General features: G+C 51.2%; 1 pseudogene across 1 annotated transcript in view; it reads right to left on the bottom strand.

Annotated features, from left to right (window-relative positions):
• LOC144721120 (kalirin-like) overlaps positions 1 to 26,943 on the bottom strand; it is a 92,949-nt pseudogene that overhangs the window by 45,861 nt on the left and 20,145 nt on the right. Inside the window, exons 6-24 of the transcript XR_013585841.1 lie at positions 17,774 to 18,103; positions 16,568 to 16,690; positions 15,800 to 15,994; positions 15,151 to 15,282; positions 13,785 to 14,015; positions 12,956 to 13,078; positions 12,223 to 12,414; positions 11,391 to 11,566; positions 8,702 to 8,864; positions 8,040 to 8,235; positions 7,469 to 7,635; positions 6,645 to 6,764; positions 4,211 to 4,402; positions 3,554 to 3,703; positions 3,069 to 3,183; positions 2,743 to 2,858; positions 1,693 to 1,815; positions 1,331 to 1,513; positions 562 to 749 (exon numbers count right to left, since the gene is read on the bottom strand). The product of XR_013585841.1 is annotated as a kalirin-like (transcript). The remainder of the gene's footprint in view (positions 1 to 561; positions 750 to 1,330; positions 1,514 to 1,692; positions 1,816 to 2,742; positions 2,859 to 3,068; positions 3,184 to 3,553; positions 3,704 to 4,210; positions 4,403 to 6,644; positions 6,765 to 7,468; positions 7,636 to 8,039; positions 8,236 to 8,701; positions 8,865 to 11,390; positions 11,567 to 12,222; positions 12,415 to 12,955; positions 13,079 to 13,784; positions 14,016 to 15,150; positions 15,283 to 15,799; positions 15,995 to 16,567; positions 16,691 to 17,773; positions 18,104 to 26,943) is intronic.

The following is a 26,943-nucleotide window of genomic DNA, read 5'->3' on the forward strand; positions in this document are numbered from 1 at the left end:
TCCACTCATCCACCACAATGCAGGTCACAACAACCCACTCATTTACACACTCATCCACTCATCCGCCACAATGCAGGTTACAACAACCCACTCATTTACACACTCATCCACTCATCCACCACAATGCAGGTTACAACAACCCACTCATTTACACACTCATCCACTCATCCACCACAATGCAGGTCACAACAACTCACTCATTTACACACTCATCCACTCATCCCCACCACAATGCAGATTACACCACTTCCCTTTCGGTTTCCTTTGTATTCTTTCATTTTGGAATTGCCTCCCACCGTCTCCTTTCTCAGTACCTATTTATAACCTTGCTCAATTGAAGAAAATGTAAAAATAAATGTGTATCTATTACAACTTTAACGATGCAGTATGTTGCTGGCCGCTTGACGTTTCGGGCCTGTGCTCATCCCTGCCTGCACTCGCACTCAACATCCACCCACCAGGGCTCTGCGCATCATTCGCGGCCCAAGAGGCGGCTGTTCAGTTAAACGCCGAGCACCCTGGGTCCCTGCAGCATTGTGCGGAGGTGGCGAGGGACTCAACTCTTTCCGTCTCGCCGATTTCCTCTTCTCCTCGTTGAGCTCGTGACTGGCGTCTCGCAGCTTGACCTCTGGCCCCTTGAGGCATGCTGGGCTGCTCTCTGGCCGCAGGCTCTGATTGGCCGGTTCAGGCTTACCCCCCGACTCGGCCAACCCCAATGGGACTGTGTCAAGCTGCAGGTCGTGATCGTTCTATACGCGGCGAGTTCCCGAGGGCCACACGGACAGAAACAAACGGACATGACTAAGATTAACGGTTAGGGCAGAAATCGGTATCAGGTTCACAAGTTGTTTGGTTTGTGATTAGTCGCCTAGACGATGGCTCGGGCAGGTTTGGGTTACGACCGACCATCGCTCCGTCGACAGTTATCATCGTAGATGACATAGAATAATCATTAGCGTTGACAGTATCTCATGAGCAGTCAGGCTTGCTCGAACCAATACCGGAGAATTTCAAGATGTTTGTTAGGCAAGGATCTTCTCTGTAATGTATGGGTCATATTTAAATATAAAACTATATAATACACAATATTAAATTATCATGAGCATTGTTGTGGAATATAGGAAGTCAGCATGGCTGATACTTCACAAAAAATACTTTAATTTCAAAATGCGGAGGAACAGATGTGGGACAGGGGGCATCTTTTCTGCCTATTTATTTAGCTATGCAAATTAGGCCATTGCCAGCGACGACGCATCCGAGCCATCCCCAGCAGCAACGGCAAGCGTGGTGTATTCCGCCGACGCTGCGGATCACACGGACGAGGCCGCACCTGTGGCGGGAGGCCCAGTGCAGCCTCCAAGGCGGCCCGGTGCTTGTGGGCGCGGCAGGAGAAGTCGCGGTAGCGTTTGTCGACGGCCGTGACCCACTGGCGGAAGTCGACGGCGTGAGCGTGCCCCTTGGCCAGGAAAGACTCTGCTAGCCGCACCAGCAGCACCACCTTCTCACGCACCTCCTGCACCGAGCAGCAGCAGCAGTTTTACACGCACGCCCGGTGCATATGCCCACGAATGTGAGCACGCGCACGCCGATGTGCGTGAGTGCGTGCGCGGGTGTATGTGGTAGTGCACGTGTGCTATTGTACGTGTGCTAGTGTGCGCACGTGTGCCAGTGGGCGTGCGTGTGTGTGCGTGCCTTGGCTGAGGACGAGAAGCTGTCGTGCTCCTGCAGCAGGGCACGGCTCTCGTCGGGCGTCTGCCCAGTGCACGAGTGCGTGGAGAGGTAGAACTCCCCCGTGTCGTGGATCCAGCTCAGCACCTGCGGGGTTCACACACACACGCACACCCATATGAAGGCAAATATCCCCCGTATAACCTTCACAGACTGTTGGGGCAAGTACTGTTAGCGAGCACCTAAAAAGGTCGGCACAGCACACAAGGGGGTGGGTGGTCAATACCACGCTCGGCCGTCTCTTTCATGGCGATGTTTACACACTGCATTAGGTACTCATTTGAGGTTGAGTCGACCTAGGGGAGGTCCACGACCAGCTCTGTTGTTGGCCGTGAGCGGGAATCGAACTCGGGTCGCCATGTTCGTGGCGGAGCACGCTCACCGCTACACTACAGCTCCTCACAAGAAATAATATAATAACCACTACGCTCCACCACACTCTACAGTACACAGCTCTCTTAACACCACAGTACACCCCACTAGATTACACACCAGTTCACATATCACTTGCCACTGGTGTAAGCCATGGCAATAAATCGACCCAGATACAAACACAAATACAAAGATCTCCCGTATGGCCCTGAACAGTGCTGTTCGCCATCAGGATGCACGAGAGGTTGGTGTGGACAGAATCGCGCCCGGCCGCCTTTGTCTCCCCAAGCACACACGCACAGACACACGCACAGGGACCGGGCGATACGCTCTACTCTCTTGTGTGCTGTTGGCTGGCCGTCTATGTGCAATGCCAGTGTCCGTGTGTTTCCTTCTATTTATCCAGAAGAGCCTCAGGGAGTCTCAGCACTTCTTCAGGAGGTTCCTGTGTTGAGATGTTTGGCCAATGCCATGAATAAGCGTTTGGCTTCGTGCAGGAGGAAACTAGAGAACCCGGAGCAAACCCACACACAAAGAAAAAACACTCAAAAGATGGACATTTAGAATGTGTTGTTGTACTGCCACCTAGCGGCGTGTAACGTCTGTGTGCGTCTCCAGCTCTGCGTGCGCGCATGGTCGCACCTGCTTGGCGCTGCGCTCGAACAGCACGTACTGCTGACACTGCTCCAGGCGGCGCTTTCGGACCGTCCAGTGATGCAGGACGCGGTTCTCTCTCTGCAGCAGCTCCCCCAGGATCACTAAACACGGCCCACAAACCCCCACGCGTGGCACGCACATCTTTGAGGGCAGGGCGCACGTGCTGCGACACGCAAAAGGTGCGGGGGAAATTTGGGATGAGCGCAAAGAACGCCGATGGCGCCACCTCGTGGCAACAAATACAAAACACCGGGTTCACGCGGCGGGGTTCACGCGGCGGGGTTCAGAGGCAACCCGTACAGAGTGCTGACCTTTGACCTGCTGCTCAGGGCCGCGGGCGGGGCTGAGGAAGCCGGGCTGCGTCACGCTGTTCCTGTGGATGCACTTGAGGAAGACCTCGGCGTTGCGCCGCGCGAGCGTGCAGGCCTGCAAGGGCCAGAGGGATTGTTACCCACAACCCCTTCGACTCCACCATCACAACCCCCACCCCCCCTCGACTCCACCATCACAACCCCCACCCCCTCTCGACTCCACCATCACAACCCCCATCAACCATCGACTCCACCATCACAACCCCCAACAGCCATCGACTCCACCATCACAACCCCCAACAGCCATTGACTCCACCATCACAACCCCCAACAGCCATCGACTCCACCATCACAACCCCCAACAGCCATCGACTGCACCATCACAACTGTCATCCTCTCGGACTCCACCGTTACAATCCCCACATCATAGCAGCTTTCACAAACACAGCCTCCACAATAACAGCCTCCACCCAAACCTCTGCTACCTTGAGGAAGGCCTCCTTCTGCTCCAGGTGCTTGTGAATGATGGGCTCCACGTGATCGTTCTCGGCGCCAGGGCCCAGTTTGTCCGAGCCCCCGCACCAGTCCTCCTCGCGCTTGTACTCCTGCTCCAGGCTGTCCAGCACGGAGCACACCTGGCGAGACAAACACCGCGGTTGACCTACGCAGGGCCGAGCTGACGCTCAACGTTGGGCTGTGCACAGCCTTTACAGCCGGGCCACCTCCTTGCATTGCTCGTTTTGTTGTTTTAACAAGACCAGTCTAGTGACCTGCAGTGTGGTGGTTGAACACAGTGTGGACGGGACGAAACGGTCAGTGTGGTAGAACCGAATCCTCAACATGGAGGGAGGAATAGATGAGTCAAGTTCACAGGCAGAGTAACCGTGGTAGTAGAAGTGATAGAAGAATACTCTTAGGTTTTTTCAGTAAAGTCAGGTAGGTAAAAAATAAATAATAAAAATAATAATAGAAATAAAATAATTCTTATTTCTATTATTTTTATTATTTACCGAAAAAACCTAAGAGTATGAATTCTTGCAGTCACGAAAGCTTCAAATCTAAAATTGATAGAAGAGTGGTGATCGAGGGAGTGATTGCGGTGAATCGTGTTCAAGCGGGACGGTGTGAGCGTGCACGCTCACCTGCTGCGAGGTCTTGTAGAAAGCGACCGAGGCCGTGACGAGCTTGAGGCGGTCCTCCACCCTCAGCAGCAGCCGCTGCCAGTGCTGGGCGACCATCTCCGCGCACGAGCGCACGGCGTCCGTGGCGTAGTGGCCCGAGCCGAGCAGGGCGGCGGCCCGCTGCTGCACGCGCAGCGCGCTCTGGTGCGTCTGCTGCAGGGAGCGATCGGGAAACAGCGACTGGGTGATGGGCCACGTGCGGGTGGGGAAGGGGGGGCAGGTGGGATGTGCAGGGAGGTCGGGATTGTGGTGGCGGCGACGGTGGTGGTGAAGGTGAGGGTTGATGTTCACAGGCAAAACCAAAACGGCAGAGCGACGGAGGCGACGGAGGGAAGGGGCGGTGGGGATGTGTTCGTGCACGGGTGTGGAAGTGCATTTCAAAACCAAGCGCCAAACAATAAAAGTAAAACAAGGCCCCCGAGCAACGGCCGGTGCAAGAAGGAGGATATGGGCATGAGGAGCAGGCAGGAAACGAGGAGGATGAGGTGGTAGTGAGGAGGGGACACGGGGGCAGGACACACGGCTCCATTAGGAGAGCTGTTCGAGGGCAAGGTCCCCCGTGCAGTACAGGCCCGGCGCGGGACACGCGCAGGTCACCGCGAGGCCGGCCGGCCGCCTGGCTCGATGGGGCATCGCGAGAGTTTTTACGCTCCCAGCTTCGTGGCCATGCCGGCTCATTAGACTGGTGGCTCCGCAGACGAGTCGCCGGCAGCGGCGCGTCCGGGCGGCATTGTTCACCGCACATTTGCTGGTTATCGGCGTAGGAAAACCCGGGGCAACTGCACGATACGAACGCGGCCAAGAACCGAAGCAATTCAGGTTTGGATGAAGGTCGGGGGCAGCTGTGCCTTGCGCCGCAGAGCCGAGGGAACATCGCGCTTCAGGGAGCGCTCCGACGGCTCCTACGAGGGGCAGCCTCGGCCGCAACTCCTCAAAGTGACAATGGCTCATGCCTCTGGAGCACGACCACACGGCCGGCATGGTCACGGCAGGTCAGGACAAGAGCCTGCGCGACGGTCTGGGGGACTGTTCTCCTGCCCGGCCCAGGGCCCTGTCAGCCACCTGAAAGTACGGGGGGGCTGCACAGAGCGGTGTCGGTGAGACTGTCATCATCACGAGTGCATTCAGGTCATTTTAAACTAAAAACAAAGCAATAATTTCTAGAACGTGTAAAGTGAAAAATGCAACTCTCAGAAGCCTAGCCATTCCCCTTGGGCTTGTCTGGATAAATGCTGAGAGACTGAATTAGAGCTGAGCAGGGGCACTACCCAGGCTTGAGAGGCCAGGCTCCCAGACACCCCCAGCAACAAGGACAAAGATCTCCCATATAGCCTTTAACAGACTGTTGGGGCAAGTGCTGTAAGCGAGTGGCTATGAATGCTGGAACGATACACGAGGCGGTGGATGGCCAGCACCACACCTGACCACCTTTGTATTCCCAGTAGCGATGCTTACACACTGCACCAGGTACTCATTTGAGGCTCAGTGGACCTAGGGGAGGCCCAGGACCGATTCAGATCATCGTCACCGGTGTTGGCCGTGAGCGGGAATCGAAGTGGGGTTGTCGGGTTCATAGCGCAACGCGCTCACCGCGACACCACCGCTCCCAGTAACACCCCCTGCACCAGAAGCAGCCAAAGCAGGAGCACAGACGGCACAGAGTAGAGAGTGGCGCAGCAAGCACAGTAACACTGCAGCAGCAGCAGTGGCAAGAGCAACAGTAACCTGGCCCACAGGGTCAGCGGAGAGGTCAAAGGTAACCGCACCTTGTAGTTGAAGGGAAGGGACGCGCAAACTGTGCATGGGTGAAGAGCCCTTACACCACCTGTGTGTGCATGTGTGTGATCTGTGTGTATCGAGGTGCTCGCTAGCAGAACTTGCCCCAACAGTGTGTTCAGGCTATACAGGGGATGTTTTTTCTATGTTGTGCATGTATTTGTATATATATGAGTACCTGGCGTGATGTGTAAACATCACCATTGGGAAAACAAAGCTGGGTTGGCGTGGTCCTGTCCACACCACCGTTAATGTGGCGGGCCAACCTTCATAGGTATTCGTGAACATCTCGTGGCCAACAGTCAATAAAGCTATAAAATAATTGGGGGTCTGTGTTTTGTGCACACGTATGTGAATTTGTGAGCACGTGCGTGTATACGTGTGCGTGTGTACTGTATGGGACCAGGTGGCTCAGCGGTAGAGCGAGTGGCTCGTGATCAGGTTACAAGTTCAACTCCTGGTTGAGGGGTTGACTCAGCCCATCAACCCTCCGGGGTCACAAACATGAGCACCATTTTGCGGCGAAGTCAACAGTGGTTGTCCTATGAATAGCCCACCCACGCCATAGGAATGTGGAATTTGACTTGACTCTTGACTATATGTGTTCGTGCGAGCGTACCTCGATAGCGACCTGGAAGTGCTCGTGCTCCCTCTGCAGCGATTCGGCCTCCTCCAGCGAGCAGGCCGAGAGCAGCGAAGCGTTGAGCATCGACTCCCCATTACGGATCCAGCTCAACACCTGGGGGGAGACGTAGTGTGAGAGGGGGTAGCGGACAGGGCACGGCGCGACCAGCATGGGGCCGACGAGCACCGAGGAGGGAGGTTGGACGCTGGGTCGAGGGGGCGCAGGCACGGGCAGATGTGTGCGTCCGCGTTGGTGGGAAGACTGTCCACCCTTCGTGGCAACTGCAGCCGGAACCCATCCGCTGGGCCTCCTTCATCCCACAGAGATGCAGGCATTACCGGTCCAGCTCGAGACAGGAAAATGGTAGCCTCTCTTTCCCAGCCAGTCAACTCAGTCATTACCGTCATCAGCAGCAGCCATGATCAATCCACTGCTGGATGAAGGTCTTCCCAGGCCGCCCTCACCTCTCATGGTCCCATGATGCGACAACCCATCCAATGCCTGCGCATGAAATTATCTCTTTGCTCAAGCTCCTCGGTAAACATCCTCTTGGACACAATGTCCTGTCCAAGCCCACTGACTTGATGTCACTAACCTGCATTTGCTCTCTGATCCCGGCAACCCATAGCACCTGGGTCTGTCCTGTGACCCACTGCCAGCGAACCATCCACACTTCACGTGATGGCCTCAACATGCACCTAGCCTGGCACAAGCACTGTGGTGACGTCACCGCAACTGCGTGCTGAAAGGCGGCTATCGTTGTTGTTGCTGTGCGGGGCGGCGTGCATGCGTGTGCGAGGTCGGGTGAGAGCCAGCACCTGCTTGACCTCATCCTGGAGCTGGCACAGCTGCAGGCACTGCTCGAGGCGCTGGCGGTGCAGGTCTGCACTCCCCTCCAGCTGCAGCCTGCGCTCCTGCACGCACTGGAGCAGCTCTTGAACTCGCACACACATATCCACGTCCCCTTCGCAGACCACCTCCAGGCCTGGTGACAACCATACACGCGCACGTATGCGCATACATCAGTGGTGATGTTCACACACCGCACCAGGTACTCGTTTAAGGCTGAGTCGACATACACACACACACACACTCAGTTACAGGCACACACAGATTCTGCCGCTGCTGCGACCTCCAAGATCTGCCCTAACAGTCTCCCCCCATTTGCTCCGAGGTCATCGCTGCCTTTTGGTTGCTGGACTTGCTGTGGAGATCGCTCTAATGTCTGTGTGGTTGTCACCACCCTGGCAAGCATGTTCCACCCAGCATGACCATTTTTCCCGAATAACACCTCCAACTGGAAAAAACTTTACTCGGTTTCAAACGATCGAAGGACGAACGCTGCAGCAGAGACCGTAGCAGAGACAATGAAGCGCCGACGCGGCTGACCTGCGGCCTGCTCCTCCAGCATGCACTGCATGAGCCCTTGCCCCTGCGCCAGCAGGTCCAGCGCCAGGTTGTTGAGGCCCAGTGACTTGTCCGAGTGGAAGCGCAGCCGGCGCTCGGCCTCCGTGGGGTCCTCGGTGGAAAACTCGGTGGCGCGGCGCTCGATCTCCTCGTGCCACACGGACAGCGAGGACATGACCTGCGTGGCCGCCAGGGCGTGGGAACCGCACGGTGCGCGAGTTTCAGGTTAATTTCCTTTCACCAGGCAAGACTCCAAGCAACAACATAAAGACCAAGTATCAAAATTAAGCGAAGACGAAGATCCCCCGTTATAGCCTGAACAGCACTTAACGGCACTTCCTCCAATGGAGTGTTGGGGCAAATGCTGTTAGCGCGCATCTATGAAAGCCGGCACGGCACACGACGAAGGTGGGTGGCCAGCATTATGCCCGGCTGCATTTGTCTCTCCAGTGGCAATGTTTACATATCGCACCAGGTGCTCATTTAAGGCTGAGTCGACCTAGGGGAGGCCCAGGAAGTAAAAAAAATCGTCACTGGTGTTGGTGGCCGTGAGCGGGAATCGAACTCGGATCGCCAGTTTCATAGCGCAACACACTAACTGCTCCCCAACATATACACACACACATACACACTCACACACAAACCTCAGTGGCCTCACGCTCAAACGAGCGGAAGCGCAACAGCAGCTGGAGCCGGACACCGCGCTCGTCAAAGAAGTCCTCCATGGAGGCCGTGGCCTCCTCCAGCTGCCGCCGCACGGCCTGCAGGTGCGCGAGCGAGCTGGCGTGGGGCGCTCCTCCACCCGTCCTACACGCACGAGCGCACAAAGACGCACGCAGGTCAATCGGTGCACATGGGATCCTCAGTGGGGAGTGGCGGTGTAGTGGTTAGCACGCTGCCCTATAAACTCGGCGACCCGTGTTCACTTCCCGTTCATGGGAAAGACGGCGGTTATCTGAACCGGATACTTGTCGGCTAATAAAATAAAATTTGCGCGTTAATGAAATGTCTCTCGGCACACGCCACAAGATCAAATAAGAGCTACCCGGGAAGCTGCGTCATCCGTCCACGACACATCACCTCTCCAATCATTCCAAAATGCAGCAGATCTCTTGGCGATAATCCGTTCATTTGTTCTTTTCTCAATCCGCTTGTCCTGGTGAGGGCCACGGTGGCAACATGTTGAGTTTCTTATAATTGAGTGTTCAATATTTATGTAATTTTTTCCGTATTGTGTGCATATTATTAGGTTAGCAGTAGAGTATGAATAACTGTCAGAAAAACATCCATTGTATTTAGTATTAAATTAATGGAAAAATCCATTCCGATTTAGGAAATTTAATTGTGTGTTTTGTGAAGAATGCATCCCTTCCGTAAATCGAGGGATACTTGTGTAATGTAGCTCTCAGAGACACCGTCCTGTGCTCCGTATATTTATTATGAACAAAGTCCACTGACAACTCAATAAGTAACCATGAGTGACTCCGTACACTGTAGTGAGACAACTCTACTCAGAGACAACAAAGCTTCTAGTCTCAAGACAACTCGCAGACGATGGAGACGACCCGATCCAAGGCGACGACAGCACACAGTTCCGGCTCGCGCTGGTTCTTAGTCTCGCCCGGTCCGGCCACGCCCTTATTCCCGAATTCTCCTCGCCGCACCTGCTCTGTCAATCACTGCCCTAATTACACTTTCCCACCATTGGATCCTGTGCTCCCCCTCATGTGACCCTATCATCGCTCGTCCCGTCAATCATCACTAGCACGTCCATTAATAACCATGGTCCCGGGGAACCATACTGTCCCGCTATCGCTCCGCACTGTCTTTACACTTGTACCATGGTGCGTTGTCTAAATATCGCCACTGGGGAGACAAAGGCGGTCGGGCTATACAGGAAATCTTTTTTGTTTTAATAGGAACCACGACACGTGCATCGGTATGGCCAGCAAAGCAGCCGGCGGCCGGGGGATGCTGTCCTGTGACAAAGACCGTGTCCTTTGGGATGAGTTCAATGAGCACAGTCTGCGTGTGAAAACCAAGATCCTGCAGATTCCAATGATAAAGAGCAAATATGATATAGCCATTATTTTGCTTCACGAGGCATGTTGACCAACTTATAAGGCCTTTAACCTAATTTATTAGGCCTCTGACCTAGTCTAACCTCACCTATGGGGCTGCTAGCCTTACCAACAATCTATTTATCCTGGTTTATTGTCTGTGATGAGTCAAGCCGGTTTCACAATCTAAGGCTTCCTCTGTTTCAACAGAGATGGTCTGGAATGCTCTTCCTTCCGATATTAGGAAGCCACTACACCGATGTACTTTTCAATCTAAATTGAAAACTCATTTGTTTCTAACTGCTTTTTGTGTCTAGTTTGTTGTCCTTCACCTCCAATGAGCACCGTTGGCCACGGTGCAAAAGAATTTCAACATACATACAAATAAAACAAAATTACCGAATGGCACCGTGACACAGGAAGTGCATTCCATGCTACGGAGCGTGCCCGCGGTGCCCCTGGCTACGGGACGAGATCGAGCGGAGCCATAAACACGCAGCTCAAACCCTGCCCCAGTGCGAGCGGCGTTACGCGTCGTTCCGATTAGAGATGACACGGCCCGGATTCCCGCAGGGCATCCTCCGGCGGTGCGGCAGTGTTAACGCGAAGAAATACCGCTCCACTGACTGCACCAGACAGGCCATACAAAGGTCCTCTATAAACTACAGGCAACATTGATTTAATCAGAGTGGAATTTAATGCGTTCCTTGTACCGAGTGTTAGATGGTTACGTAATGGAATTGCGGGGCTCCAACGCAGCGTAAGTGAACGCGTGCGGCTCCGCGTGTTTGTGTGCACACGTGCGGCGTGTGTGTGTACAAGTGGGCGTGTGGGGAGCAGTAGTATAGCGGTTAGCATGCTATGCTACGAATCTGGCTACCCGAGATTTATTCCCGCTCATCGCCAACACCAGTGACGATTATCTGAATCGGTCCTGGGCCTCCCCGAGGTCGACTCGGCCTCAAATGAGTACCTGGTGTGATGTGTAAACATCGCCACTAGGGAGAGAAAAGCCACCGGGCGTGGTGCTGGCCACCCGCCCCCTCGTGTGCCGTGCCAGCCTCCATAGGTGCTCGCTAACAGCACTTGCCCCAACAGTCTGTTAAAGGCTATATGGGGCGTCTTTGTTTTGTGTGTGAATTTTTATGTGTGTGTATGTATTATGACGTGTGTGTGTCATGATGTGTGCGTGTATCGTGTGTGTGTGTATCATGTGTGTATCATGATGTGTGTGTGTATCATGATGTGTGTGTGTGAGTAATTGAGCACAGACCGCAGCTGCTGTATGAGATCGTCCCCTTCGCGTGCCACGCTGGCGATCGCCTCCAGGGTGCTGTGCTGCCGCCGCCGCCAATCAGAGAGCAATTCCTGCACGGCCTCCGCGTCGCCGCTCTCGCCAGCCTCCTCCAGGGCGTCGTCGTGCTGCACCTCCTCCAGCCAGCCCCACAGCTGCACGCAAAGAACAAGGAACCCCCCCGTGTAGCCTGAACAGGTTGTTGGGGCAAGCACTGATAGTGAGCACCTGTGAAGGTTGGAACGGCGCACGAGAGAGTGGGTGGCCAGCACCAAGCTAGGCCTCCTCGTCTCCCCAACGCTGATGTTTACACACAACGCCACAGGCACACATTCAAGGCTGAGTCGACATAGAGGAGGCCCAGGACCAGTTCAGATATCCATCACTGACGATGGACATGAGAGGGAATCCAACTCGGACTGCGGGGTTCGTAGTGCAGTGCTTTAACCGCTGCACTACCGCTCCCCACGTGCAACAACAACCGCAATTTGCCGCTAAGTGGCGGCAACGTTACCACGGCGCTTATGCCATACTAGGTGCACTTTCATGCGTGCGTGGGTACAAAGACAAAGATTCCTCGTATAGCCTTAACAGACTGTTGGAGCAAGTGCCGTTAGCGAGCACCTATGCAAACCGGCTCGGTACACGAGGGGGTGGGTGGCCAGAAACCCTCCCGACCACCTTTGTCTCCCCAGTAGATGATTTTACACACTGCACCAGTCCTCGTTGGAGGCTGAGTCGCGCACAAGCGAAGGTCGCGCTATGCGCTTTTCTCAACGCATGGCGCCGCGGCGGTGTCCCTGTGCCGCACCTCGCTGACGCGGTTGTGGAAGGACACGGACATGTCGAGCAGCAGCTTGCGCTGGCCCACGCGGCGCACAAAGTCCTGCACACGCTCCTCCAGGGCGTGCGCCGCGCAGTAGACCTCCTCGGGGTCGCACTCCCCGCTCTGTGCCAGTGCCTCCGCCGCCTCCAGCAGCTTCTCCGCGTTCACGTATGTGTTCTGCGCAGGGTCACGGGGTAATGAGGTTGCAGGCAAGACCCAGACCATCAGCATTGTGTCTCCTCCTGCTATGTTAAGTGATGGAGGGAGTCTGCTTTGGGCCATTTAGGAATTGCCTTGCTTTGCAGACGCTCTGGACTTCATCGTTGCCGAGCTTTCAAATAGGCAGCTCGTTCTCCAGGTACAGGTGCAGCTCTGAAATGAATTGCTCATGCCACTGCTGCCGCAAGGGCCTCCACGAGATGAACTTATGAAGAGCCCCTCTAGAGGGTGCTTTTGCCTACTCTTCCACACTGGCAAGGCATCTTGGAAGAGGTGGGAGCACTCACACTTTACCCCACCGCACGGGACCTGTTGATCGGGCAAGGGATTTAATAATCTTGCACCATTGTTTCAACGGCCGTGAACAAATAGAGTTGTACCATACACTCACTCCAGTGTCCCTTGTAAAGGAGAGCTTTGTCTCGCTGGTCTGTGACCTGGCTATAAACAGAGTCCATCTAAGCATCATTCGTACGCGCCCTGCGCGTGGTCCACGGACCTGTGCAACCTGCTCGAAGTCGGCGTGGCGTTTCTGCAGCGCGCGAGCCCGGTGCAGCGACTTGCCCACCCCGGTGTGCTTGCTGAGGAACGTCTCCCCGTGCGTGTCAATCCACTCCAGCACCTACGACGTACGCAGAGACAGATGATCCCCCATATAGCCTTTAACAGACTCTTAGGGCAAGTGTTGTTCGTGAGCACTTATAAAGGCCGGGACGGCACACAAGGGTGTGGGTGACAACAACCATACCCGGCCGCCTTTGTCTCCCCAGTGTTTATATTTTCACACCATACCAGTTATTCATTTAAATGCTGAGTCGACGCAGATGAGGACAAGGACCAAGTGCAAAATATTTGTCACGAGTGGGAATTGAACTCGGGTTCCCGGGTTCGTAGCGCAGTCCCCTCACAACTGCACTACTGCTCCATAGCGCACGCAGCACGCACACACACACACAATACTGCACCACAATGCACCTTGCCACACCTAACATTATCAGTCGTGGCATTTACCACCAGGAGTCCGCTGGGCACCCTTCCAAACTGCGCAGACTCTGGAAATCTAGCGCATTGTATCAAGGAGCAACAGGGCTCTAATGAGATGTAATAAGGTGTGAATAGGTACGACGAGATGATTCAGAAATTCAGCCGCTGCGTATATTCCCCCAGAGGCCCATGCAGCTGTGAAGGCGTGATCAACTCCCACCTCCACCTTGCCTTTCCCTTCTGTGCCATCTCCAATGCCAAGCTCACAAGCCACCGCGAGCTCACGGCCTCGCCTTTGGTTTGCCCCGGGGCCATGCACGGGCATCATCACGCATGGTCGGCACCTGTCTGACGTCCTGCTTGAAGACGAGAAGCTGCAGCCGCTGGTGCAGGCGCAGCTTGCGTAGCGTGCAGAGGGCTTCAAGCTGCCGGTGCTTGTGCAGCGCCTCGTGCACGCAGTCGAGGATGAGCTGCACGGCGCCCGAGTAGTTTGCAGAGGCCGTGAGCGACTCGGCGCTGCCGGGACTCAAGGGTCGCTGCAGCTTCTCCAGCAGAGATTTACCCTCCCTGCTCACCTGCACAAATACAAGGATTTCCCCTATAGCCTGAACAGACTCTCCTGGCAAGTGCTATTAGCAAGCACATGTGAAGGCTGACACTGCTTATGAGGATGAGTCGACCTAGGGCAGGCTCAGGACTGATTCAGATAAACGTCACTGGTGTTGGCCATAAGCAGGAATTTAACTCAGGTCGCTCGGCTCATAGCGCAGTGTGCAAACCTCTACATTACGACGCACGAGAACACACCTGGACAAATAACTACAAACGCAAAGTGGGTGGCCACTATGCCCGAGACCCAGGAGAGCTTCAAATATTTGTCACCGATATTGCCGTGAGCAGGAATTAAATCTAACCTTGGTCTCTGGTTTCGTAGCACGGTGTGCTAACCACTGCGCCGCCGCTCACCACACCCACACCTGTATACACAGGATCCAAGGTCTCAACACCTCTGCGGTTGTGCCCAAACCCATGAACGTTTGCCCAGGTGGCCGCTCGGCTCGGGCATCTGTGCGCTGCTGTCCGTGCGTGACCGTGCACACACGGCCTGCGTCGTCCTCGTTGCGGCGCGTGGGTGTGAGTGACGTCCGCACTGGAGATGTTTAAATAGTTTTTTTGACATCATCCGTAAACGCATGAGTAAACACTCTTTAACAAACCGGTTACTACCGGTTTGCCGCACGTATAGAAATCTCTCAAGCAATAAATGTAATGTGTTTACCGTTTTAACTGAGAAACGAAGTGAGCTGCCAGGGTGGTCAGCACACTGGACTTGTAATCCAGAGGTCACCGGGTCGATTCCATCCCCAGGCGTGGCAGTTGAAACAATGGTGCAAGTTTCTCAAAACTCCACGGTTAGTCTATTATCGGCAAGTCGCGTGTGGTGGGGTAAATTGTGGGTACGATTACCTCTTCAAAGCGTGGAAGAGTAGACCAAATACCCTACGGAGCTCCCTCTAGTGGAGGCCCTTCCGCCAGCTGCAACAAGCAATTGCAGGGTTGCACCGTTACCTTTTAACTGACGAACCGCGCTCCCCATTAGTAACATTCAACTGGAATCGGTTACCGGGTCCTGACTTTCGGAACCGCCAATCGAGTCTGAGAACGGTCACCTGTTTCCTAGGCCGTCGACTAACAGGCCCTTGGCCGTACCTCCGCGTAGGCCTGGCCGATCTCATCGGAGAGGCCCTGGTGGCGCAAGATTGCAGCTTCTAGCGAGTGGATGTCGCTGGGGAGAGCTCCCTCGCCGCACGCCTTGCACCAGCCGTCCACGTTCGCCTGGAACTGCACACGCACGCAAAGCAGCCATGTGAGTCGCAGCCCTTTAAAGCAGCCACATCAACACTATCCAATCAATGCACAGAGTACAGAACCGCCTTCAAGAAAAACATTAATAACAGGCGACGCTTTAGGCCATGACCGTACGTTGCCTAATTTAAGGCGGTGTTATTGATGATTGTGTTACATTTGTATTGTGCTCATGCTCCATGCCAATCGCTGCATCACTAAACAATTTCCATATTACAGAACCTACCAGCTAAGCTTTACTCCTAACCATGCTGCCGCCATACCCCAAAAACGATCCCAAGGCCCACTGACCTATTTAACTCTCTTTCCGAAGCAACCCGGCCACAAATGATAGGTCAACAAGGTGGCTTAATGTATAGCAACCAAATATTCTAAACGCATGTGTCTAACCCCACCCACGCTGTATCGATGACCCCGACGACGACCACGAGAACGATCGCTCAGCCCGTACCGACCCCCGACCGCGGCGACCCGCCCAAGCCCACGCATGCACCTGGTCGCCGCGCAGGTGGAAGCGCACGGACATGGACAGCAGGAGGCTGCGCTCGTCGATGGCGGCCGTGAAGCCCTTCCACTCGCGCTGGAGCCGCTCGGCCGTCTGCCGCAGCTGCTGGGCCGCGTAGTGGCCGCCCTCCGCGAGGCGCCCCGCCACCGAAACGATGCGGTTGATGTTCACGTATGCGTTCTGCTGGAGCACGCATGCGCATCAACACATGTCCCCTCGAACACGCACGCGCGTCCAAGCACGTTCGCCCTTGCGCGTTTGTTTTGTTTGACCGGGTGAGAAATTGCGAGATCGCGGTGAGTCTAGTTTGCGAGAGTGACTGAACTGGGTCACCGAAACGTCAAAAGCAAGTACGTAAAAATAAAGTACAACGACGAAGCGAATGTAAATCAGGGCAAAACTGCCACTTTGCGGGAGATAAGAAAAAGTACAAAAACACAAATAGGAATTAAATGAAAATTAATTTCCAGGTACGTGTGAACCTGCTCCCCCAGGCGAGAGAAGGGCTACAGCTGTTATTTTCTATTTGATTTTCCCCCCCTAATTACTGAACACTGGGCCCAAAGGCCTAACGCGTTAAGTAACCAAATCAACGAGGTGGGGATTGGGTGCTCCACCCCAGATACTGCAGCAGGATCCAACTTTGAAATAATTTGGGCTTTGTATAGCAGCATCGTGCGGCGCCGCAGCTGCCGTGCGGGCATCCAGGATGTCACGATTCTGGAGGAGCCGTGAGTCAGAGGGGAGAGAGGTTACCATGGAGTTCATGGCGAAGTGGGAGTGCTGTGTGTGCAGCTCGGATGCGTGCTGGTGGCCCGAGCCCATCTCTGTGCAGCTCTTGAGGAACAGCTCCTTGTTGTGCTCGATCCAGTCAAACATCTGTGGCGGTGGCAGATGAGGTCACATATTGGGCAGGGAGGGAGCCAAAAGAAAGTGAAACCTTTCAGTAGCTGGCTACGAGTTCCAGCGCACTCCAACTGTTGAAACACACACACCGATATACCGACCAACGGGAGTGGAAAATGGCAACCCTCATGCGGACCACTGTGTTGAGTGGGAAATCACGACTACACCCATCAATCATCAATTTCCTGGGCTCCATACTAAAATCTAAAACTATTAAACTATTTTTTTTTACCAGGTTAGGCCCAATAAGCTATATAGCTCTTTTTTTAGAAGCGACCTGGCCACAATTGATAATTAATTTAACGAAATGGCTTATTATGCCGAGATTTATAGAATCCAAATTCTCGAAACGCATGTTTCTAAATGTGGAGGGAAAAACCGGAGGACACTGAGAATAATGCTCGTGACCACAGGGAGAGAGACATGCAGGCATTCTGTAAATGAGGTGAGTTACGGTCACGCAGCCTTTTCCCGTTTAAATGTTCACGTTTATTTTGTTTAACCAGTTGAGAAAATTCAAGAGAACTCAAGAGATCAGGATATGGTTTACAATACTTATATTGCACTTTCATAAATGCATTAGCAACTCAAAGTGATTTCCATCACAAATTTTTGAAGGGCACACCCAGAGGCAGCTGTCCCTGTGTGGCACAAGGTGACTCATCACCGTTCTGCGAGTAGGCATTAGTCTGCCAGGAGGAGCGGATGATTGCTGTGCAATCCTAATTGAGTAATTTCTAGGTATTTTTGTCAATTGACACGCTAAATGACACTAGCATGCGATGGCCTCCCCCTTTTCGAACAACACCACGGGATGTTTAACATCCACTGGGAAGCAGATGATGCGTACTTTACGGTTAATACACCCGCAGTATTAACAAAGGCCGCCTGCCGGATTAGAACGTCCGCAAAAATCTGTAAACACACTACCACTGGTCCATGTTCTTCCCACTGCCTAACAACTTTCACAGCTGGGTCAGCAGGCAGCAGCCTCCAGCCGCCCTGAGCCCCGAGCCATACCCACCCCCCTACCCCTAGGGGCACCGACGGCCTCACCTTGTCGGCATCCTGCTCGAAGAGGCGCAGCTGGAAGCACTGGTCCAGCTTGAGCTTGCGCACGTGCCACACCTGGTGCAGGTGCTGGCGGGTGGTGTGCAGGCGCTCCGTGAGCCCGGCGAGCCACGGGCCGAGTGCCTGCAGGTCGGGGTTGCAGCGGGGGAAGGCCTGCGCGTCGCCCGAGCGCACGCGGGCCACCAGCCGCCGCGTCTCCTGCTCCAGGGCCTCGACAGGCGCCGCCAGCACCGTGCGCTTGAGCCTGGCGTGCTCGCTCGCCAGCTGCCGCGCCCGCTCGAGCTCCCCGGGGGAGTCCTTGCGTGCCAGCATCTCCTGCGATGCGGCACGGTGGCACGGCAGTCCTTACTATCGCGTAGAGAAGGTAAAGGTGCGGCCCGGCAGTGAATCTCTCGCGCTACTGCCGGCGGAATGGCCTCCACTAGATAGAACTCGAGTGAGACCCGCTCACGCAGAAGACGTTGGTCTACCCCCTTCTACGCTGAATGGACGTCTCGGAAGAGGTGGGAGTACGCACACTTTCCCCGACCACACGCAGCCTGCCGATCGATGGACAAAGTCAATGCGGGGAGGGGGGGGGTTAAAAAACTTGGCAATTTTTTCAAATACCGCGCCAGGAGATCGAATATATTCGGTGATCTCTGGATTGCCAGTACAGTGTGTTCACCGTTCCACCATGGCAATACCAAGGCAGCGTCCCGCTTACTTTCTTGTACATAACCACAAAATCCTGAGTGTCGCTTAAAGGATGTAACTAAAAAAATAACGAAGCAGACAATACGCCTTCTTCCCATATCTGTCGCTCCACGTATAAAAATAAAAGCATTTTTTACACATCACATCAGCCACATGGCCTTCAGCAGTATCGGTTTTAGTCAGCCTGACTGCTGATGAGACAATGCATGTGCAGTGGCCTCAAACGGAGACTCTTGGAGGCAACACGTTTATTAACATCAACACGCTAACACAAAGGGGTAACAGCCCCTTTACCAGCTAACATGCTTTTTCGATTTAAAGCTTTCGTGACTGCAGGGATTCATCTTCTTGGTTTTTTCGGTAAAGTCACGTAGAAGGGAAGTAATAAAATAATAAAAATAAAACATAATAAAATGAAACAATTCTCACGACGTTTCGGCGACAACGCAAGCAGCCGTCCTCAGGTGAAGAATGAGACACTTCAAGCTAGGAACTTACATATAAGCTGGGTTGGGGGTGGTAGAAGAGCGCCTTAACAAAAAGAATGTGCATATCAAGATGAGTTTAGCATATACATGGGAAATGCGCAGGGGGCGGGGGGGCTTCAAAGTCATACCATGCCCACGCACTATGCAGGATCAAGAGCACCAAGGGGGGTGCAGGGATTAGCATTAACAAAGGAAAGGAATGCCAATGATATGTAGCTGCAGTAACTAAACAACACCGTAGAAAACTAAGGTATAAACTACATACAAAGACTAAAATATAAACTGCATAGCACCATCAGTATACTTACTATACTCTACAATAAGCTGAGTTACTAACGGCAAGTAATACATTACAATACTACGTCGTAAAAGTTATATAATATGCTTCCATCTAAACTTTATTCTCTTACATCAACCGAGCATATACCGGACTATATACTGCCATAGATAAACCCAACATTAAATTATATACTGTATTGCAATAAACCACATTTCAACATAACACTATGTATTATTCTACCTACCCTAATGTGTATCAAAATGGTTTATTACGTCCTTCCAATGATTGCTAAGCCAGAATCCATCTTCTCGATTAAAATTGTCTCTGTGTTTGTATATGTGGATCGCCTCATGAACGAATCTCTCATGATAGCCAGGTGGCTTGCAGAGAACCTCTGTCTTGGAGAAGTCAATGTCATGTGAGCCCACTGAGTTGTAACAGTGATCTGCCACGGCTGAGGTGTTTGTCCTACCGTGTTTCAGGTCAGCTTTATGTTCACGGATGCGGTCCGAGACATGTCGTTTGGTTTGTCCAATGTAACTGCTACCACAGAGGCAACTTAGTTTGTAGACACCAGGGTGCTGTATGTCTGGAACCACATCTTTTACAGACGGTACCAGATCACGGATTTTATGTACTGTGTTGAATCGGACCTGGATCTTGTGTTTAATCAGGATTTTGGAGATCTTTTTTGTGACCCCAGCAATGTAAGGTAAGGTGATGGTCTTGAAAGGCTCCTCAACAGGATCCTTCTTGATGGTTGGAGAGATGGCTTTGCGGATTGTGTAGTCGGAGTAACCATTAGCCTTAAGAGCTTGGCGTATGTGTTTGAGTTCACTGGAAATGTGTTCATGGTCGGATATGCATTGGGCTCTATGATATAGAGTCTTGATGAGGGAATTCTTCTGGGATGGATGGTGGTGGGAATCCGGTTTTAGATAAGCGTCCGTATGGGTGGATTTCCTGTAGACAGAGTGGCTCATTGAACCATCAGGTCTCCTTTTGATTAGGACATCCAAAAAGGGTAGCTTGCCATCTTTTTCGACTTCCATGGTGAATCTGATGGCTGGGTGTATGGAATTGATGTGGTCAAGAAATTGGTCTAGAGCAGGCCGGCCATGTGGCCAGATGACAAAAGTGTCGTCTACGTACCTCTTCCATAAGGTCGGGCGTAGAGTGGCAGTCTGGATGGCGTCCGTCTCAAATTTCTCCATGAAGATGTTAGCTACAACCGGAGATAGGGGGGAGCCCATTGGGGTGCCTTCAATTTGCTTGTAAAAAGTTTCATTCCAGGTGAAGTATGTATTGGTTAAGCAGTGTCTCACCAGGGGGGGTACCCCAGCATTCAGTCCCTGATGAACCAAGTCTTCAATGATTGCGATGGTGTCAGGTACAGGAACCTTGGTGAATAAGGAAACCACATCAAAACTGACAAGCAGGTCGTCTGGGGACAGGGCAATCCCCTTGATTGTCGATACCAGGTCAGTAGAGTTTAGTACCGCAGAGGTGGTTTTTCCAGTGAAAGGCCGTAGGATTTCAGACAAAAAACGAGCCAATTTATAGGTGGGGGAGTTGATAGTAGAGACAATGGGACGAAGAGGTGTATCTTCTTTATGTATCTTTGGTAAGCCGTATAATCTTGGTGGCCTGGCTGCAGAAGGTTTCAACGAGAACTGTTTGGTCTGATCAAATAAAGCGGTTGAATCAGAAATGATATTGTTGGTTTTAGTGACAAGGCTGTTGGTGGGGTCTCTTTTTATTTTTGTATAGCTACCATCGTTGAGTAGTTCTTGAATTTTGTTGTTGTATTCTATTTTGTCCATGATGACAGTGGCATTGCCTTTGTCGGCTGAGAGGATGACAATGTCATCCCTCTTTTTTAATTGAGCTAATTCAAAACGCTCATCTTTGCTGATGTTGCTAGCTGGCATCTTGGCGTTTTTGAGGGTTGCAGAGATTTCGGATCTAGCTACGTCTGCAGCGATGTGACTCAAGCCCTTGAGAGCTACATCTACTCGAGCAATTATATCATTAACTGGTATGTGTCTAGGTGTGACTGCAAAGCTTAGTCCTTTAGCTAAAACGGATTTCAAACCTTCAGAAATAGGCTTGTTACTGCGATTAATTACGACTTTGTTAACATCTAGCTTTTCAATGTGTGGGTCCGGTTTCTTGTTTGAGAGGCGGTTGAATTTGGAAATCAAGTTGTCCTTACATTTAGTCGACATAGCGGCAGCTGAAGAGGCAGTCATTTTTCTACATGTTCCCAATCCGATGTGGACATTGTTGCACTCAAAGATAAGTGTGATTTGTAGAGTGTCTTGTCTAACTGATCTAGTTCGGTGCGCGTAAGTCTGATTTTCTCTGAGATAAGAGCTAAGCTAGTTCTAGACAGAATTCGTTTCGCATTAGAAGAAGTTACAGCAGCAGATGTTAGTGTAAATGTGTTTGGTATTACCTTAGAGTCGCGGCATCTCTTCAGAAAGGTGAGAGACTCGATTAGCTGAGCCTTCTTATCACGGAGCTTGTTGAAGGATCTCAAAGTTATGTGGAAACCCTCCCCGTAGAGGCGGTTAAATTTCGATTTAAAGCTTTCGTGACTGCAGGGATTCATCTTCTTGGTTTATTCGGTAAAGTCACGTAGAAGGGAAGTAATAAAATAATAAAAATAAAACATAAAATGAAACAATACTCACGACGTTTCGGCCACAACGCAAGCAGCCGTCCTCAGGTGAAGAATGAGACACTTCAAGCTAGGAACTTACATATAAGCTGGGTTGGGGGTGGTAGAAGAGCGCCTTAACAAAAAGAATGTGCATATCAAGAAGGATCCTGTTGAGGAGCCTTTCAAGACCATCACCTTACCTTACATTGCTGGGGTCACAAAAAAGATCTCCAAAATCCTGATTAAACACAAGATCCAGGTCCGATTCAACACAATACATAAAATCCGTGATCTGGTACCGTCTGTAAAAGATGTGGGTCCAGACATACAGCACCCTGGTGTCTACAAACTAAGTTGCCTCTGTGGTAGCAGTTACATTGGACAAACCAAACGACATGTCTCGGACCGCATCCGTGAACATAAAGCTGACCTGAAACACGGTAGGACAAACACCTCAGCCGTGGCAGATCACTGTTACAACTCAGTGGGCTCACATGACATTGACTTCTCCAAGACAGAGGTTCTCTGCAAGCCACCTGGCTATCATGAGAGATTCGTTCATGAGGCGATCCACATATACAAACACAGAGACAATTTTAATCGAGAAGATGGATTCTGGCTTAGCAATCATTGGAAGGACGTAATAAACCATTTTGATACACATTAGGGTAGGTAGAATAATACATAGTGTTATGTTGAAATGTGGTTTATTGCAATACAGTATATAATTTAATGTTGGGTTTATCTATGGCAGTATATAGTCCGGTATATGCTCGGTTGATGTAAGAGAATAAAGTTTAGATGGAAGCATATTATATAACTTTTACAACGTAGTATTGTAATGTATTACTTGCCGTTAGTAACTCAGCTTATTGTAGAGTATAGTAAGTATACTGATGGTGCTATGCAGTTTATATTTTAGTCTTTGTATGTAGTTTATACCTTAGTTTTCTACGGTGTTGTTTAGTTACTGCAGCTACATATCATTGGCATTCCTTTCCTTTGTTAATGCTAATCCCTGCACCCCCCTTGGTGCTCTTGATCCTGCATAGTGCGTGGGCATGGTATGACTTTGAAGCCCCCCCGCCCCCTGCGCATTTCCCATGTATATGCTAAACTCATCTTGATATGCACATTCTTTTTGTTAAGGCGCTCTTCTACCACCCCCAACCCAGCTTATATGTAAGTTCCTAGCTTGAAGTGTCTCATTCTTCACCTGAGGACGGCTGCTTGCGTTGTCGCCGAAACGTCGTGAGAATTGTTTCATTTTATTATGTTTTATTTTTATTATTTTATTACTTCCCTTCTACGTGACTTTACCGAAAAAACCAAGAAGATGAATCCCTGCAGTCACGAAAGCTTTAAATCGAAATTTAACCGCCTCTACGGGGAGGGTTTCCACATAACTTTGAGATCCTTCAACAAGCTCCGTGATAAGAAGGCTCAGCTAATCGAGTCTCTCACCTTTCTGAAGAGATGCCGCGACTCTAAGGTAATACCAAACGCATTTACACTAACATCTGCTGCTGTAACTTCTTCTAATGCGAAACGAATTCTGTCTAGAACTAGCTTAGCTCTTATCTCAGAGAAAATCAGACTTACGCGCACCGAACTAGATCAGTTAGACAAGACACTCTACAAATCACACTTATCTTTGAGTGCAACAATGTCCACATCGGATTGGGAACATGTAGAAAAAATGACTGCCTCTTCAGCTGCCGCTATGTCGACTAAATGTAAGGACAACTTGATTTCCAAATTCAACCGCCTCTCAAACAAGAAACCGGACCCACACATTGAAAAGCTAGATGTTAACAAAGTCGTAATTAATCGCAGTAACAAGCCTATTTCTGAAGGTTTGAAATCCGTTTTAGCTAAAGGACTAAACTTTGCAGTCACACCTAGACACATACCAGTTAATGATATAATTGCTCGAGTAGATGTAGCTCTCAAGGGCTTGAGTCACATCGCTGCAGACGTAGCTAGATCCGAAATCTCTGCAACCCTCAAAAACGCCAAGATGCCAGCTAGCAACATCAGCAAAGATGAGCGTTTTGAATTAGCTCAATTAAAAAAGAGGGATGACATTGTCATCCTCTCAGCCGACAAAGGCAATGCCACTGTCATCATGGACAAAATAGAATACAACAACAAAATTCAAGAACTACTCAACGATGGTAGCTATACAAAAATAAAAAGAGACCCCACCAACAGCCTTGTCACTAAAACCAACAATATCATTTCTGATTCAACCGCTTTATTTGATCAGACCAAACAGTTCTCGTTGAAACCTTCTGCAGCCAGGCCACCAAGATTATACGGCTTACCAAAGATACATAAAGAAGATACACCTCTTCGTCCCATTGTCTCTACTATCAACTCCCCCACCTATAAATTGGCTCGTTTTTTGTCTGAAATCCTACGGCCTTTCACTGGAAAAACCACCTCTGCGGTACTAAACTCTACTGACCTGGTATCGACAATCAAGGGGATTGCCCTGTCCCCAGACGACCTGCTTGTCAGTTTTGATGTGGTTTCCTTATTCACCAAGGTTCCTGTACCTGACACCATCGCAATCATTGAAGACTTGGTTCATCAGGGACTGAATGCTGGGGTACCCCCCCTGGTGAGACACTGCTTAACCAATACATACTTCACCTGGAATAAAACTTTCTACAAGCAAATTGAAGGCACCCCAATGGGCTCCCCCCTATCTCCGGTTGTAGCTAACATCTTCATGGAGAAATTTGAGACGGACGCCATCCAGACTGCCACTCTACGCCCGACCTTATGGAAGAGGTACGTAGACGACACTTTTGTCATCTGGCCACATGGCCGGCCTGCTCTAGACCAATTTCTTGACCACATCAATTCCATACACCCAGCCATCAGATTCACCATGGAAGTCGAAAAAGATGGCAAGCTACCCTTTTTGGATGTCCTAATCAAAAGGAGACCTGATGGTTCAATGAGCCACTCTGTCTACAGGAAATTCACCCATACGGACGCTTATCTAAAACCGGATTCCCACCACCATCCATCCCAGAAGAATTCCCTCATCAAGACTCTATATCATAGAGCCCAATGCATATCCGACCATGAACACATTTCCAGTGAACTCAAACACATACGCCAAGCTCTTAAGGCTAATGGTTACTCCGACTACACAATCCGCAAAGCCATCTCTCCAACCATCAAGAAGGATCCTGTTGAGGAGCCTTTCAAGACCATCACCTTACCTTACATTGCTGGGGTCACAAAAAAGATCTCCAAAATCCTGATTAAACACAAGATCCAGGTCCGATTCAACACAGTACATAAAATCCGTGATCTGGTACCGTCTGTAAAAGATGTGGTTCCAGACATACAGCACCCTGGTGTCTACAAACTAAGTTGCCTCTGTGGTAGCAGTTACATTGGACAAACCAAACGACATGTCTCGGACCGCATCCGTGAACATAAAGCTAACCTGAAACACGGTAGGACAAACACCTCAGCCGTGGCAGATCACTGTTACAACTCAGTGGGCTCACATGACATTGACTTCTCCAAGACAGAGGTTCTCTGCAAGCCACCTGGCTATCATGAGAGATTCGTTCATGAGGCGATCCACATATACAAACACAGAGACAATTTTAATCGAGAAGATGGATTCTGGCTTAGCAATCATTGGAAGGACGTAATAAACCATTTTAATACACATTAGGGTAGGTAGAATACTACATAGTGTTATGTTGAAATGTGGTTTATTGCAATACAGTATATAATTTAATGTTGGGTTTATCTATGGCAGTATATTGTACGGTATATGCTCGGTTGATGTAAGAGAATAAAGTTTAGATGGAAGCATATTATATAACTTTTACGACGTAGTATTGTAATGTATTACTTGCCGTTAGTAACTCAGCTTATTGTAGAGTATAGTAAGTATACTGATGGTGCTATGCAGTTTATATTTTAGTCTTTGTATGTAGTTTATACCTTACTGCAGCTACATATCATTGGCATTCCTTTCCTTTGTTAATGCTAATCCCTGCACCCCCCTTGGTGCTCTTGATCCTGCATAGTGTGTGGGCATGGTATGACTTTGAAGCCCCCCCGCCCCCTGCGCATTTCCCATGTATATGCTAAACTCATCTTGATATGCACATTCTTTTTGTTAAGGCGCTCTTCTACCACCCCCAACCCAGCTTATATGTAAGTTCCTAGCTTGAAGTGTCTCATTCTTCACCTGAGGACGGCTGCTTGCGTTGTGGCCGAAACGTCGTGAGTATTGTTTCATTTTATGTTTTATTTTTATTATTTTATTACTTCCCTTCTACGTGACTTTACCGAATAAACCAAGAAGAGGTAACATGCTATGATGGTGGACCACTAGGCTATCTACACTAATTACACAGTAACTACCATGGACCGGACCCAGCTCGGGTCCGGGTCGACATGTTGGAGACTCTTGCAGAATGAGGAACGCAGCACGAAGGTTTCTTCAGGATGACAACAGCAGCCGGTCCCACTGGGGGCCCGGCTTATATCCTGTGTGGTGGGGCTCGCTCCGCCCCTAGCCACGGCCACCTTCTGGAATCCTTGAGGAAGATCTCCAACTCAACACGTGGTCACCCCAGTACCCCCCTTTGGGGGTCCCCAGGTAGACACCTCCGGTCACGTGTCCTCCGGGGTCAACCCGAGTGCCACGGCCCCCTGAAACCTCGTTCCGAGGCTGGCACCCACGCACCCTATCCTGTAGGGGCTGGCACTGCACGCAGTGCGTGGTGCCATCTATTGCTGTCAGTCAGTGCTCCCCGAGCCCCGCTAGGGCTGGTACTGCATCTACCTTCAGTGTTGTCTGCGATGTCGATGCATCGCGCGCCGTGCCTCTTCCAGGCTGGCTTCATGTCGTGACATGCAACGATGTCACGACACATGTTTAAAACCGGTCCGGGGTTAGTGAGTATTAAAGCAATGCCGTGTGGAAGAAACGCCTACGTATGTGTTTTGCGCCTGTCGTGTACGGCTAAATAGCCAGGGT

Source organism: Lampetra planeri, chromosome 10, assembly GCF_965212315.1.
Source record: "Lampetra planeri chromosome 10, kcLamPlan1.2.h2, whole genome shotgun sequence".
NCBI lineage: Eukaryota > Metazoa > Chordata > Hyperoartia > Petromyzontiformes > Petromyzontidae > Lampetra > Lampetra planeri.